The following is a 14,610-nucleotide window of genomic DNA, read 5'->3' as shown; positions in this document are numbered from 1 at the left end:
ATGGGCCCGTGTTGTCCGTATTACCGAGCGCCGGTGCGATGGGAGTCGGGGACGTTGAGTGACTCCAAGCGGTGGTGTGGCGCTTTTCCCCCCATGTTGACGACCCCCAACTCCTCTTTATTTCCCATACTTGCACTTCCAAGTACCACACATGAACGACTTCCGACCATTAGCCAGAGGGGCGTAACCCCTTGGTTACGTCCCTGGTAAACATCTATGTATAAAAGGTCTGGACACTGTGGACAGACTGAACCCAAAAACTGAGGCTGGGTCAGATTGGACTACCTTAGTGGAAAAAGAAGTGAAAGAAGCCGGAAGAAAATTGTGGGAAGAAATAATGCTGGGAAAATCAGCTTTAACTATATATAGGGGACGTAAAAAGGAAGTAAGGAAAGAACTTTGGTATGATAATTCACGTTGGAGCGCGTTATTGAGGCTAGAAGAGGAGTTTTGAGGGTGAGTTGCAACACTGTAAACAAGTGCTTCAAGTGCATTGTACTTGAAGGAGGTTGCAAAGTCTCAGGTCTGCACATGTCTCTGGCCAGTGCCTGCGGCCACCAGCACATTGAAAATATTTGGTCAGTAAATACTATGCACATGAAAAAAAAAAAACTTTCTCAAAGACATTCTTTGTGAGTTATGGAAGATGATGACAATAATATTCAAAATCATGTTTGTTTAATTTGTGATATTTAGGCCATGCCTCTCCTTACGACAAAGTGTGGGCGGAAGTCGGGGTTGCGGTTGTGAATGTGTATACACTCGGAGCTTTCGGTTTAAACCGATAAAAGTATGCCGAATTCATTTTCGTAAATTCGGTTTTAACCGAAAAAGGTCACTTTGCCCTTCCAGTTGTGCCGCAGAGCCGTGGCGAAAAAGTGGAACGTAAGAGTCTATCAAAACGTGTCCGAATGTATGGGATACACGGATGACATCACGACGTTTTGATTTAATGTGCGCATCATCGATCGAACATGAAGTCCGAAAGGCTCCTTGACTTTGCCATGTACAAGCTTGTTTTCAAACTCGTTGTAAGGAAGACTGACTTGATGCAGGCTCTGCACGTTGTGTTGTGCTTCAAAGCGTCACTTTTGGCGGTCACGATTGGTTGATTGGCCGATTTAGGCTCAGGCAGCACTTCATGTCCTCAGCCTGCCGGTGTTAGCATTGAGAGGGCATTCTCGAAGCTCAGGGTCATATTAAGGGAGGAGGTGGGGAATAAATATGAACTTTCTTATTTCTAGAGATATCTGGATGAAATGTACAGGGTGTGTTTATAGCACAGACGTAAGAGTAACTGCAAAGTTTCATGGAGCTGTGCATATTATTTCTCAAGTTACAAATATTTATCAAAATCGTCCATATGCATTCCTTATCCCAGATCTGGAGCATTTGAAAAAGGTAGTAGTGGCGTAAAACTTGTTATGATGACCTCTGGATAGGTTCCCCAGGGCATAACAGAGCCCTTTTTTTTTTAATTTCCTTGTTGAAAAATTTTAACGCAACTTTGAATTTTGTGTAGTCAATGAAACCCACATTCATCAAATTTAATTTTTTTATTATAAATTTCTAGCACAGTTTTCTAAAAAAAGGGCTCTGTTATGCCCTCACAAAGTTATTAAAGAACAGAATAAAAAAGATAGCACAAATATCCATTCATCAGTTCCGGAGATATCGCTGGGACGAGCAGACATGGCAGTGAAAAAATCCATTTTGAGAAAACAGCACTTGAAAGTTGCACACAGATTTTCAGCTTTAGAATGACCCTGCAGAATGGTCAGAAGTGTTCTTGCGCACTTTCTTCTTGTTCCGCCTTTCCAACTTCTCTTGATGTTGTTTGCTGGCCTTGTGCAGATGTAGGGCATCTTTCTCAGCAGCTCGTTGGAGGGCTAGATGAGCCGGCTGAAGTCCCACTGCAACCGATATTTCTGCAGTTGCCTTGTAGCAGCCGCCGTTGAACCTCAACACCGCTTCATGCAGTGCAGTTTCGACAGCGATCAGCGATGCATGCTGTTCCTTAGGCTTTAAAGACCACAGGACAGAGTGGAAAGACTCAGATGCATTCTGAGTCTTTGCTCCCAAGCAGCGTTGAAGCAGAGAAACCTGCGACAGGCGTTGGTAGACGGGCAGCATAGCTGCAGCGACGTAGGCTGGGAGTTTATGCTTGTGCTGGGGCTGTGGCTCACCTTTTGCCTCGGCAAGTCTATGACGGCACCACGATTGAGCTCCCTCCGTGCAGAGTTCATGGTGATGCTCCTGGTCAGTCGTCGTGACATGATGGTGGGTGGCCATAGCAGCACGCTGCATCGCTGCCACGTCCTTGGAGTTGTTTCGGAGGGCCCAGCCATAGTAGTCGGTAAGCTTGTCGATGAGGGCCTTCGTCAACTTGCCCTTAGCGCTCAACGGCTTGTCGCTCTTCTGGACAAGGTTGCACAGTGCCGTTCCCATCCTCTTCTGAACATGGTTCAAACACTCTTCCTTCACTATGGGGACTAGCCCGTAGACGTTCTCTTCTGTAAGGGCAGAGAAGGTCCTGCTGTCTTCGTCGGAGACAAGTGCTGTATACCGCAGGTCATGCTTGGAGATAGAGCGCTTGAAGAGGGTCAGGGCCGCCTCGACCTCCATCCTCCCAGATTTGGCGTCCGTGTTTTTCTGGCAGGCATGATGCATGTGCCAGCTGTCATACCCTTGATCTCCAGGCTTGGGTCCTGTTTGGCACTCAAGGCACAGGTTGGATAAAACCACGGCGTCCAAGATGAGGCCTGTGTGGTATTCTATGACTGATCCGACTACAATGTGAGATGTGTGCCCTGCCCTCTCTTGTGCCATGTGCCGTCATACTCCACGGTGATATCCTTGCAGAACCCCAGGTCCATCTTCTTACAGGCTGTCTTCACCGCGACGGTCGACTCTGCATAAAACTTTTCCACGCACAGGGCCTCTGGCTCCCTGAAGGTCTTCTTCAGGTGCTCCTGGAACGTTTTGTGGTGGAGACCTCTGTGGGAGACGTTCATAGCTGCCCAAAAGTCATTGAGAGCTGTCTGCCCGTTTCTTATCTGCTTGATTGCCATGATGGAGCGGATGTTGACTTCGAAGGCCCTCGAGTCTTGCTGGCGTGGCAAAGTCCAGGAACTTGCAATAAGGCCGCAATGGGGGCATATGACCTCGAGTTTTGCTGCCAGTCTGAGTTTGGTGCCTTCTTGGACAGTCAATCTAGTCCCCGAGCAATGCTTGCACACTGTGCAGCAGAGCAGGTTGCTCAAAACGTCAATCTGAACAAGGCAGAACCTCCCACCTTGGCTTGTAGCAGAGGCAGGCGTGGGATTGGGCAGCATGGCTTCAAACTTCCTCTGGGTTGCTGGCATAGCTCCAAGTTCGGCTTGAACGGTATCACGATGCCTAGCTTCTGCTTCGATCTCCTCACGTGTCAGGAAATGCGTCCGCAGATGGGTGCTGGAAGACGCGCTCCCACTTGTCGCGGCAGGCGGAAGACGGGCGCTGGGACCCGCGATCTCGGGAGGCACCACAACGGTCGGCATGCTCGGTACTCCAGGCGTGAGCGAGGCTTTGCGTTCTTCCTCGACGACAGCCGATGGCACAGAAAATCCATCACTGGAAGTGTTGACGCAATCATCATTGACGGCACGCCGTGCAGAAACTTCCAACTTCGCCATCCGCACTAACTTCATGGACCGCTTCTGCGCGCCAAACGCGCGCACCGTCTTGTACTTCGAACCCCGCATTGTGTGCGACCACGAAACAGACGGGCACGCTACACGAAACTACTCAAAGAAAGTTTGGAAAACGATCGTAAAGATGGCGAAAAACAAAGCGGAGCTGACAAAGCAAGAGCGCGTGCAAGCAGACCACTACCAAAAGCAGACGACGCGAGCAGCAACAGCAGGAGAAACGGACGAAGAGGAGAGCGTTCCGTGCGCGGAGAATTCGCGTCCCAGCCAATAGCAGTCGCACACCTCACCGCACGCTCCTCGAGGGCGCGCTCTGTCTGATTGCGTTCTTGCGATTGCGACATGGAAGAACGGCGAACACGCCGTAACCACGCGGCCGACGCCATTTTGGGAGCTGGCAAAAGAAAAGAGAAAAAATTCACGTTCAAAACAAGACTAAGATGGCGGTTGTCGGCCTAACGCGTCGAAAATGGCGAGCGTGCGAAGTTGGGGTTGATTTTGAAGTTTGACCGTCACTTGGATGCTACCCAGGCCTCGTAAATAATTGTTTTTAAATATTTCCCCGTTGTATTTGGTGCTGATAATTACAGAGAAGGTAGTTTATGAGATATACAACCGAAAAATAAGGTTTTCTAAAAATCGACTTTTTCGCGATTTTTGGTTTTTAAAGCCCGCGTCCCCCCTTAACAGGAGAGAAAGAGTGCGGATCAATGAGGAGAACCTGGGAAAGTACATGTGTGTGTGTTCTATAATAAGTTCACGTAATCCTGATATATAGAAGGTGAAGTTCCATGGTTTTTGGGCATAGGTTTCATATCTGACTTGTTTGTAGTTTTCTTGATTCTTTTACAGTTGCTCACATTTGCCAAATAGAGTGTCCATTTCTTTTTCGATATCTTTGTGCCATTATTCTTTGAGTGATCACAAATATCAGAGCTACAAGGATCATCTGATCCATTGTCCGTTGGTGTTTATTTTATATTAACCGAAAAAAGTTGATAAACTTTTAAAAACATGAATATACGCCCCCCCCAAAAAAAAAACGAAAATTGAATTTTAAAATAAGCATTGAAAAAAGTAAGCCGAATTTTGAAAAAATAGAAACCGACAGCGCGGAACCCTAGTTATAACGAAGTCAACAGGATGGTGAAAAATTTGATATAAGCGGTTATTTGATAAAAGTGATAGAACCAAAAAACAGTGCCGGCAGCCTTGAAGGTGAATGGGAATACTGCGGAACATGGATCATATATTTAGTCAAACAAACCTTGCTTATGAGCATCTCGCGGCAGCTTTACTGAGTAAGGAAATTTTTTTTAATGGAGCTTGTCGATAATTTTTTTTTGGGCATCAGTTCTCCTTAACCTGCTCCAGGCATCTCAAGAAAACTGTCACCGCCGCTGCTGTCCATTTGGTTTCAAAGCAGCCGTTGGATGTTTCCTGTCTCCGCACTCACTGGCGTTTCCCGAGGTGCTTCTCTGTTGTCACTTTATGTATACACTGGCTGCATGCAAGGTCTACGATCGCAGCATCTGTGGAAGGAGCAACAACGGGAACGTCCGCATCAACAAGTGCGAAAGAATCGGTTATCCTCAATGGCTTTACCAACATGTTTTCATCCGTGTGAAACGAACTCGCTATTAATGAACTGACATTTGATGAACACTAGGTCTTGGTGAGTGTTGGCTCAAAAATAAAATTTGCTTTGGTTTTATCTTTTTATTCAAATAACGCTGTTCTCAAACTTTATTTTGTCACCAATTAAAGTGTCAAATTCCCACAAAGATTCCTGCAATCCGTCATTCCTTTATTAAAAGCAAAAAATTGGGTTTCATTTGCTATCAGGTGCTGTCACCAGTGCTAGGCAATAAATGCAAGCACCTGCTTGCACCATTTCATTAGTAATTAGGACCCTCCCTGAGCCTACACTGGCTTCACAACTAAAAGACTTTCCATGCAGGGCACAGCATCTGGTGTGCACAGCGAATACACCTCAAAAGGCGCGAGCGTTTTGGCGTACGCATACGTTTCCTACGGGGACATGAACCAAGCAAACAGTATGACTAATCTCCTTGCCTCCTCGCATTGTTCTCCTCTCCCGATTTGCTTTTGGGGGATTTTGGGACTGACATCAGCAGTGGAGCCCTTGTGTTTGGCCTTCAGCCAGTACAGCATGTGAGTGGCTACGTCCGTACCCACATCATGTGCATGCTCTAAGGCTTTGTCCAAGGATGTGAGCAGAGGGCAGTAATAATTTAAAACGAGTGTGCTGGTGAATAGATACGAATACATGAAAGGATGAAACATTGAGGATGGGGACGGAAACAGAACTTCTGAAAGAATAGAAACAGAACTTCTTTGAAAGAAGTTTGGAGTTTTAATACTTTATATAGTTCTCTATAATAGCCATTGCAAGAAGATGTGTGATGAATGTCATGCAAGTGCTGAAAATGTAATTGTTTATTTTTACAATAGCGCATGATGCATATTGGAACATGTTACGACATCAGTGCCTCCAGATTCAACCTGATGTTCCGCATGTTCCCAGCAGGACCCACCCCAGGCACCACGGGCAGAAGGGAGAAGGGCTAGTGAAGGTCTCCCCAGCAGCAAGAGGACAAACGCATATGCCATTTTTTTCTTTACTCCTATTGTGACAGTGTTTGCATCACCAGACACGAAAGGATGCGTTTGGAGGAAATAATATGTTAAAGTGCAGTACTTCTGGGTGAGCAGTCGAGCATTCAGCCAACTTGATGAATCTCGGAATAATTCACGAGGGAAAGGGCGGTACCAGTGTTAGACCCGTGGAAAAGGGATCATGTGAGCTGATCTATGTTTGGATAGAAGGAGGTGCCAGCCTTGAGGGAAACCTATCTGTTTTAATATCCTCAGAGGTCGAGCCCACCAGAAATCGATAGCAAATTAGATAAAAAATAAGGGGTGGGCTTAATTTTGGTGTGCCATAAAACCAAAGTTGAAGAAATGCTACGTTCTTTTTGATGTGGTGACCCTTGAAACTTGTGGCTGCAGGATGAACCAAAGACGACTGTCCTCCCCAGTCAGCAATGTTCGCTTATATCCCGCCGTGGTTAAGTAGCACTGTTTCTTCTAAGGTCACCATTGGCCAGTGCCCTGCAATTACTGGAAGTGGGCTATCTTGCAGTGTTTCTGAAGAAAATAGCCAATCACACCGAATATAGGTGTGAGCTATCTTTGGAAGGTGGGACACCCCTCTGGACATTACAATTGTAGTATTTGGAGACGCCATTTTTACTGAATTCAAGCATCTCCATGTGTCTTTTAGCTCTTAATAAACTTTGGGGTTATATATCTGGCAGCAGTATTCGATAAATGTTTTCATAATTCATCTTGTGAAAAGTAAGCAAGGCTATGGTGTTCCTTTCAAAGCTCTTCATGTTCTTAATATAAAATTTTTCACTTGGCAGAAGCACGGCCAATGAAGTGGTTCATGGGACAGAAGAGACCAAGACTGTTTTATTATTTTTTTATAAACAAATCTGTTGAAATGGCCCCTTTTGCAAACGCTCGCCTCAACGTTCCATGCATTCTTCATGTATACTCCATGAGGGTGTGCACTTCTTTGTAAAAGGGTGTATTACAGCCCAGATGTGAGTGCAGTGTCGCTCCAGAGAACATTGCTTGGCCGTTTTTGAAGACTTGGAAACGCAGAGTAAATTTTTGATACCAGAAATATTTTTCTGCGAAGTTCCTCTCATTGTAAGGCAGTTTTTTTAGATACATGTCAAAGTGTTTTCATTCCAGAGATTATTTTCTGCAATATCCTTATCATTGTAGGTCTTTCTTTTTAGATACATGTTAAAATGCCTTACCTGAAGGTGTTACAGAAGCTCAGTTTCCCCGTGAGCTCGGGGTTTTTAAAATGCTTAAATATAAGCAGTCAATTTCATGCTTTTTTTTTTTTAAAGTGAAATGTTTGTGTTCATGTGCCAAACTCTAATACATTCTCAACTGTAGCTTTTCCTAGAAAATTCAGCGAAATGAAGAAAGCTGCTATAAATGTGTTCATGAAAAAAGTATGACATATGGTAAAAAAAAAAAGAAAAACGTTTACAGTTCTCCGTAACGCCGAATTGGAGCACTGATCTTGAGGAGGAGGAGGGGAGGATATGCCCCTCCTCCTGCTCCATACTCTCCTCTCCTGCCCCCCTCCTATTTAGCAAAAATTTTCCCTAAATTTAGCGGAAAGATTTTCACACTAAATTTGCCAGGAAATTTTTCTGTTAAATTTACGGAGAAAATATCTTGCTAAATTCAGTCGGGAAATTTTCCCACTAAATTTAGCGGGGAAATGTTTCGCTAAAATTAGCAGAGAATTTTTTCTTCTAAATATTGCGGGGGAAATTTTTACACTAGATGTAGCGGTGAATTTTTCTGCTAAATTTAGCGGGGAATTATTTCCGCTAAATATTCCGGGAAATGTTTTCCGCTAAACTTGGCAGGGAAATATTCCTGCTAAATTTAGCGCGGAATTCGTTCCACTAGATTTAGCGTGAAAAAATTTTTCTGCTAAGTTTAGGAGGAAATTTTTTTATCTTAATTAGCAGGGAAATTTTTCCGCTAAATATAGCGTGAAATTGTTTTCGCTAAATTTAGCGGGGAAAGTTTCACACTAAAGTTTGTGGATAATTTTTTCCACTAAATATTGCGGGGAAATTTTTCCGCTAAATTTAGCGGGGAAATTTTCCTGCTAAATTTTGCAGTGAAAATTTTCCGCTATATTCGGGAAATTTTTTCTGCTAAATTTAGTGGGAAATATTTTCTGCTAAATTTAGCGGGAAAATTTTACCGTCGTGACGTCCCGTGTGGCATCATTATGAGAAGCGTCTCAAAATGCAAAGTGCGGTTACGCCGACGGCGACGCCGCTCAACTTGGAAACGGGTGCCTAAGAGCTGCGCTCTAAAAGTTCTTAGCATATGTACCGTCAGTGCCATGACATGTACAGAGACGGGCTGTATGAAGACTGCTCCTGTTTGTGTTACTTGTGACTGTTTTTTGTGGGTGCCCCTGTTACCACTTTTGTTTGCTACCATATGCCTTGGGTGTTCATGACAGTGTCATGCTTGGAATGTTAAAATGTGATCAAATGCTTGCCTCAATCGAGTGATGGTATATTTGCAATTTATTCTCTTCTGAACCTTGCAGCTGGATGCTGGCAACCATCGCAAGATCTGGCAAATGGCCCATTGTTGATTTGCAGAGAGGCTTCTTCCCACTGTCCAACTCACCTTTTGGGATCATGCATTTTCCGTGCAGTGTTCTTATACCAGTCCAGCATCATCGAAATGAGTGTCTCGTAGCATAGAATGGATCTCAGTTATTTAGATGAGGACAAGCAGTTGACCTACCAGATTTCATTCACCACAACGCCATTTTTCAGAGCAAAAGAAGTGTGATGTGATTGTCTTGCAATGCATGCTCTTGTCTTTTGCTTGAGGCTAGAAGATGTCAGCAATTGGTTTGTAAATTGCATTTTTGCACTGGAAGTAATGCTGGCATACTTGAGTAGCGTGTTTTTTCATAGATTTAAAGTGACATTTTGTAGAACTGTATTACGATGAGCAGACGTCACTACATGGTACCTCCACAGTAGCATAGCATTCACTGCAGCCATATGTGTCATAGCAATTCCGAAACCCAGAAGTTAGCCTTGCTTATTGTTGCTTACGTCTATTAAGATTTGAAATGAGCTGCTTCAATGAAGTATAAAGTACACACAAACATTTTCTGCATGAATGGACTAAGCTTATCAATTTTTTATCAACTTAAAGTGTGATTTCACATGAATGTAATAACAGCCTTTCTTTATACTTAAATTGCTCTTTGCCAAGTTTATTTTCTGTTCTGAAACGAACAGGTGTCGAGATGCCCGTTTTGTGTGTGCTGCTTTGTGCTGAAGGAAGTACAGACTTGACAAGCTTGTCTAATTTTTGCACCTTGACATTGGACTTTCGTTGTCTTGGACTTTCCTTGTCTTGTTTCTCTGATCTCCAACAGTGCCGGCCGAAGCAGCCTTCCAGGACGATGGGGACAGCGATGGCGACTCCTCTTCCCCAACAAACAAACTGGTTGAGTCGCAACCCACTACGCGGCCACGATATGAGGGCATGTACAACTGCGAGTTCTGCCCTTACTCCAGTCGTCGTCTTTCTCATGTCACCAAGCACGAAATGTCACACACAAAAGAAAAGCCTTTCTACTGCTCTGTCTGCGAGAGAGTGTTTGCTAGAAATGGTGCCTTATGCATTCACATGAGGACCCACACGGGGGAGAAACCATTCCGTTGCGAGGTTTGCCAGAAGGCGTTCGCCAGAAACGAGTGCCTGACAATTCACAAAAGAGTTCATACAAGCGAGAAACTGTACCAGTGTGGCTCCTGTGAGAAAGAATTTTCAAGCATACCTAACTTGTTGCAACATAAGAGGACCCACAGTGGGGAGCTGCCTTTCAAGTGTGAAGCCTGTGAGAACATCTTTAAACGGTGGGGCCATTTAAGTAGACATCGGAAAAAAGTGCACAAGTGAGGATGTGCTTCATTCAATATCTGGTGTTATGGAAGAATTTTTTCATGTTTCATCGGGCGCTTAACTGATGTCTGTTGTCCGTTCAGATGAAATTGAGAAATAGAGACACATTTATCAGCTCTAAACATTATCAGTTACAATTAGGCAACAGCTACAGTACTGCTATATAGCATTTTTTTGTTTAATACAGTTTAGCAGCTTTTCTCTTCAGTATAATTTTTGTTTGATGACATATAAAGCCACTTTGAAGCGAATAAACTTTAAAGGGGCACTGACACATCAAAATCATATTTTTTTTTTATTATCCGAAACGATTGAAAACGATGCCGGGACATTACCCTCAGAATTTGAAATTTGGGAATTCAGTATTTGTGGAGTAAAAAAACAATTTCCAAATGCCGAATTAGAAGTTCCCGCGCGATCGGCGCCGGTGCCTTGACGTCAAAAATTGCGGAGACCTGAGAGTCGACTTTCTTTCACCACTCCCTGCTGTTGCCATTTTCGACCCAAAGCGAGGAGGAAAGGAGTGAGCGGCGGCGTAGCCGCGGACCGGTTTTGAGCGGTGTCGCCTGTTTTCCGTTGGAGGATACAAATCCAGAAGACGGCACCACAACGAACTCCCGATTTTTGGTATTTCAAAAAGAAGGACCGTAGTGCGTTCGCAATTGCGTTAAAAAACATGTTTTAGGATTGCCGTAATTAAATGTTATAGAGATGTCGCCTACAAAGCTTCTAAATTTCATGATTCATGACGTCACCGATCAAAAGAACCGAGGAGGCGAGAGGCGGGAAAATCAAACGCCAAAAATAAAAAGGCGCGCGTGCGCGCGAGAAAATGTTTTTTCGCGATGCGGTTTTTTTTTGCGTGTCTATGACTGCAACTTGCATCGTTTTAGACAATAAAAATAAATACGACCTTTGGGGTGTCAGTGCCCCTTTAAGGAAGTCTTCGAGATTTTTTTTATTATTGTTTATGACTAACTCGAATGAAACTGCACAAGCTTATTCAGCTCTTCGTGCTCATTCCAAATATCTGCTCATTTTCTCAGTCAGTAGAATTGTCCTCAATATAATTAAAACTCACCTGCTTTTGTTTGGAGGAACAATAGGAAACAAAAAATTACTCAACAAAATATCCTCTTTAACACATAGCTAGATACTACTAAGTGTAGATAATACAATGTTGGAAGCACTTTTAAGATTAACCCATTGTTAGTGATGTTATCACTCATTGAAGTTCAGTGCTCAATGTGTGACTAACGAGTAATAAAATAAAAGATAAGTTAAAAACTCTTAAACCTATATTAAGAAATCTGCTCTCAACATTGTATGCTTCACACATTAAGCTTCGTGTTTCAGAAAAAGTTGTATTTATATCTGCCCTAGATGCTAAGATATCCCTCCTGCAAATTCGCAACAAATTTTTCAGTTTGACTTTTGAGCGAAATATATATGATTGCAGCTGAAGCCTTATCTGTGAATGTATTTTATTTTGAGTCACAAGTGTGGAATGGTGTTCTCTAACAACTGGTATAAGTCTCTAACAGTTTCTTTATGAAATAGATTTAAAGATTGTAGTCATGTTCCCAATGAAATATTTCTGGTTTCGGAGACATTTTGATACCGTATCTCATTTTGAGACTTCGGATCCTCGGAGGCTGTTTTGATTTTATGGCCAATAAACTTTTGTTGCTGAATTAAGAACTGTTTCGTTTAGAAGGAGGAATTTACCACCGCGCACACCCCAAAATCCTGTGCTGTCCGAAAGCGTATTATACATCTGCAAATTGTACGCGGCAATTAAACTAAGATAAGTTTCACTCACAGTGATGTATTTTTGTTTATTTGTAATGGTAAATATCTTATTAAAAGTATCTATGTTGAAAACATAAAGATCGACTGCACCAGACCCCAATTCATTAAAAGGAAATAAAAAACAGTAACTATTTTCTGGCTTATTGTTTCCTGTCGATATTTACTCATATATTAACATGCTCCCACTCAAAAATAAAACCTTATGTTGTTTTTTTTACCGTCGTGAGTTGCATGTTTTTTGCCTTGTGTGGCCGTCTTCACTAAAAAAAAAAGCTTTCCACAACAACCCTTTTGCATGATACAGTATGATTTGAAACTAATTACAATAGTTTGTTTTTCAGCTTTTGGCTAGCAATTTTCTCTTGCAATATTTTGCCATCAAGGGGAAAGGCACAACGGCGCATGCGCGTCAGAGTCTGCAAGAACGACGGTTGCTTCCCGCAGTGCTTGGCAAGAAAATGACATACCATCGAGATTCACACATTTATCAGCGACCTCCGCGGTTCCCCGTTGCCCATTGTTCGGAAGCGCCATAATTTACGCAGTGAATGTTACGACAATGTGAAATGCGGGACATTTTGAAGATTTCGGAATTTCTTGCGGGACGCCGGACACGAGCCCTCAAAGCGGGACAGTCCCGCAAGTTGCTGGACGGGTGGTCACCCTAATTGGTAGGGCATCGCTCTGATAGCTACGATTCCACCATGGTGTGCTCTAGACAACTCCCCAGGAGTAAAGCTATACGCACTCCGGAGTGCACTTCGGACGGAAATGGCTATACACTCCGCGAAGAGCTCATGCCGCTTGGGCCACCCTTTTCGAATGGTGCGTGTATCACTGGGGAGCTCGTTAACACAGCCCCCCGCCTGCATTCACGCCGCTTCGCGGCAACAGTATGTGGCTGCTAATTACAAAACTTAACCAGTACACGCCGCTTCGCGGCGTCCAGCCGGCAACCCAAGCCCCGCTGTCCCCGATCGCAGCTCCAGAAAGGGAGTCCCATACCATTTAGTTCTGCGAAGTTTCATCGACAACATTCGCTTTTTTTGGTGTTCATCGAAAAAAAAAAAAAAAAAAGTTGTAAATATCGCCAAATGCCTCAACAAAACAAAATGTTCGAGAAAAAAAGAAAACAAAAAGGTAGGCCCATGCGGGTCGAACCTGCATCCACTTGCGTATAAAGTGGACACCTTAACCCCTACGCTATGCCACCGGTCAGAAAACTCATTGTGACCATTTGTTTTACACGAGTTTAGCGGAGTGCGTATAGCCATTTCCGTCCGAAGTGCAATCCAGAGTGCGTATAGCTTTACTCTTTCCCAGACAACCTTATAGATAAGAAGGCCAAGCCCCGACTTAAAAAGGGCGCATTTCTGGTGCTGGAACTCAAAGAAGCGCCAACTGCAAAACGCAGGAGGAGGAGACCAGTGCTCAGTCGTACCGGTAAGTGGCCTTCGGTTGCGTTAAATTGATAGGAAGTGATGGACAGACAAAGTAGTGGTGTCCCTTTACGTACACCATTTTTACAAAAACAATAATAAGACGAAACAAAACCTGAGTCGCTCCTTACTCCTCTTACAGTTCACATTACAACCGATTCTTCTGTGAACTGAATAACGAATCCGGTAGGCCAAGAGATAATCTTATAAGTGGACAGAGTGCTGTGGTCACCCCTCGGGACCTGGTCAACTACAACGGAGAAAGGAAACCAGAGTGGGTTTTCTTTTTCCAAATTGACTGCTTCGTGAAGATGTATTTTTTTTCCAATCCAGAGCGCTCCTGGGCGGAAAGGGGCAATAGACAGACGTCACGCTCTCAGGCTCTGCTTGCGGTCACTTTCGTGGTGTATTCGGCTGGTTGATTTTCAGCCTCTTGGAGCACTCTGAAGAACTTATGCCCATTTGATTGGTCGAAGTCTAGCGCCCTAAATCCATTCGACTGGTTCTTTCAGAGTGCTCTCAGATGTTCAGATTGTGCTGTCCTCTGACTCGTGGCACTGTAAGGCACTCTTACTTCGAAGTGAGAGTGGTGAGAGCGCATGTCGGTTGACTGGTCATGTGGTGGTCTGGATTTAGCTGGAGATAAAAAAATAAAATCTTCAAGTGGCGACAGTGTCTCGTTCTGGTCGGATGTCTCTTATCACAAGGTGGTTTCATCTTTGGAGCTGGCAATAACCTTCAGGGGTGAGGTATGTCTTCTTTACAAATCATCCATTGAGGAGAGTAAAGGATTTCGTTCAGTGAATAACCTTGTGACTGTATCATTTCAAATTGTGGAATAAATAAAGTAATTTAAGGCAGTCTTTGTTACGTGGACAATGTTAATGATAAGTAATGGGTAATCCAAGTTAGTAGACCACATTAAAAATAGGAACTTAAATACTTTACTCATTATTAGACTCATTTGACCGATCTCACTAAGCGTTTGGCGCATGCGTGACGCCGCCATAACTTTAGTTCACAGAAGGCAGACGGTCGTGCACGCGAGGGCTTGTGCCGTCTCGTGCTCCACCACTCGCACAGAGCTCCAGTGGGGTTGT

General features: G+C 43.9%; 1 pseudogene; it reads left to right on the top strand.

The window, feature by feature from the left end:
- The first annotated feature begins 8,531 nt into the window (after positions 1-8,531).
- On the top strand, positions 8,532-10,588 carry LOC120844496 (annotated as a pseudogene).
- The last annotated feature ends 4,022 nt before the right edge of the window (positions 10,589-14,610 follow it).

Source organism: Ixodes scapularis, unplaced genomic scaffold (assembly GCF_016920785.2).
Source record: "Ixodes scapularis isolate PalLabHiFi unplaced genomic scaffold, ASM1692078v2 PGA_scaffold4__175_contigs__length_147842914, whole genome shotgun sequence".
Taxonomy (NCBI): Eukaryota; Metazoa; Arthropoda; class Arachnida; order Ixodida; family Ixodidae; genus Ixodes; species Ixodes scapularis.
The sequence above is the reverse complement of the archived record's forward strand: the minus strand, read 5'-3'. Positions and strand labels throughout refer to the sequence as shown.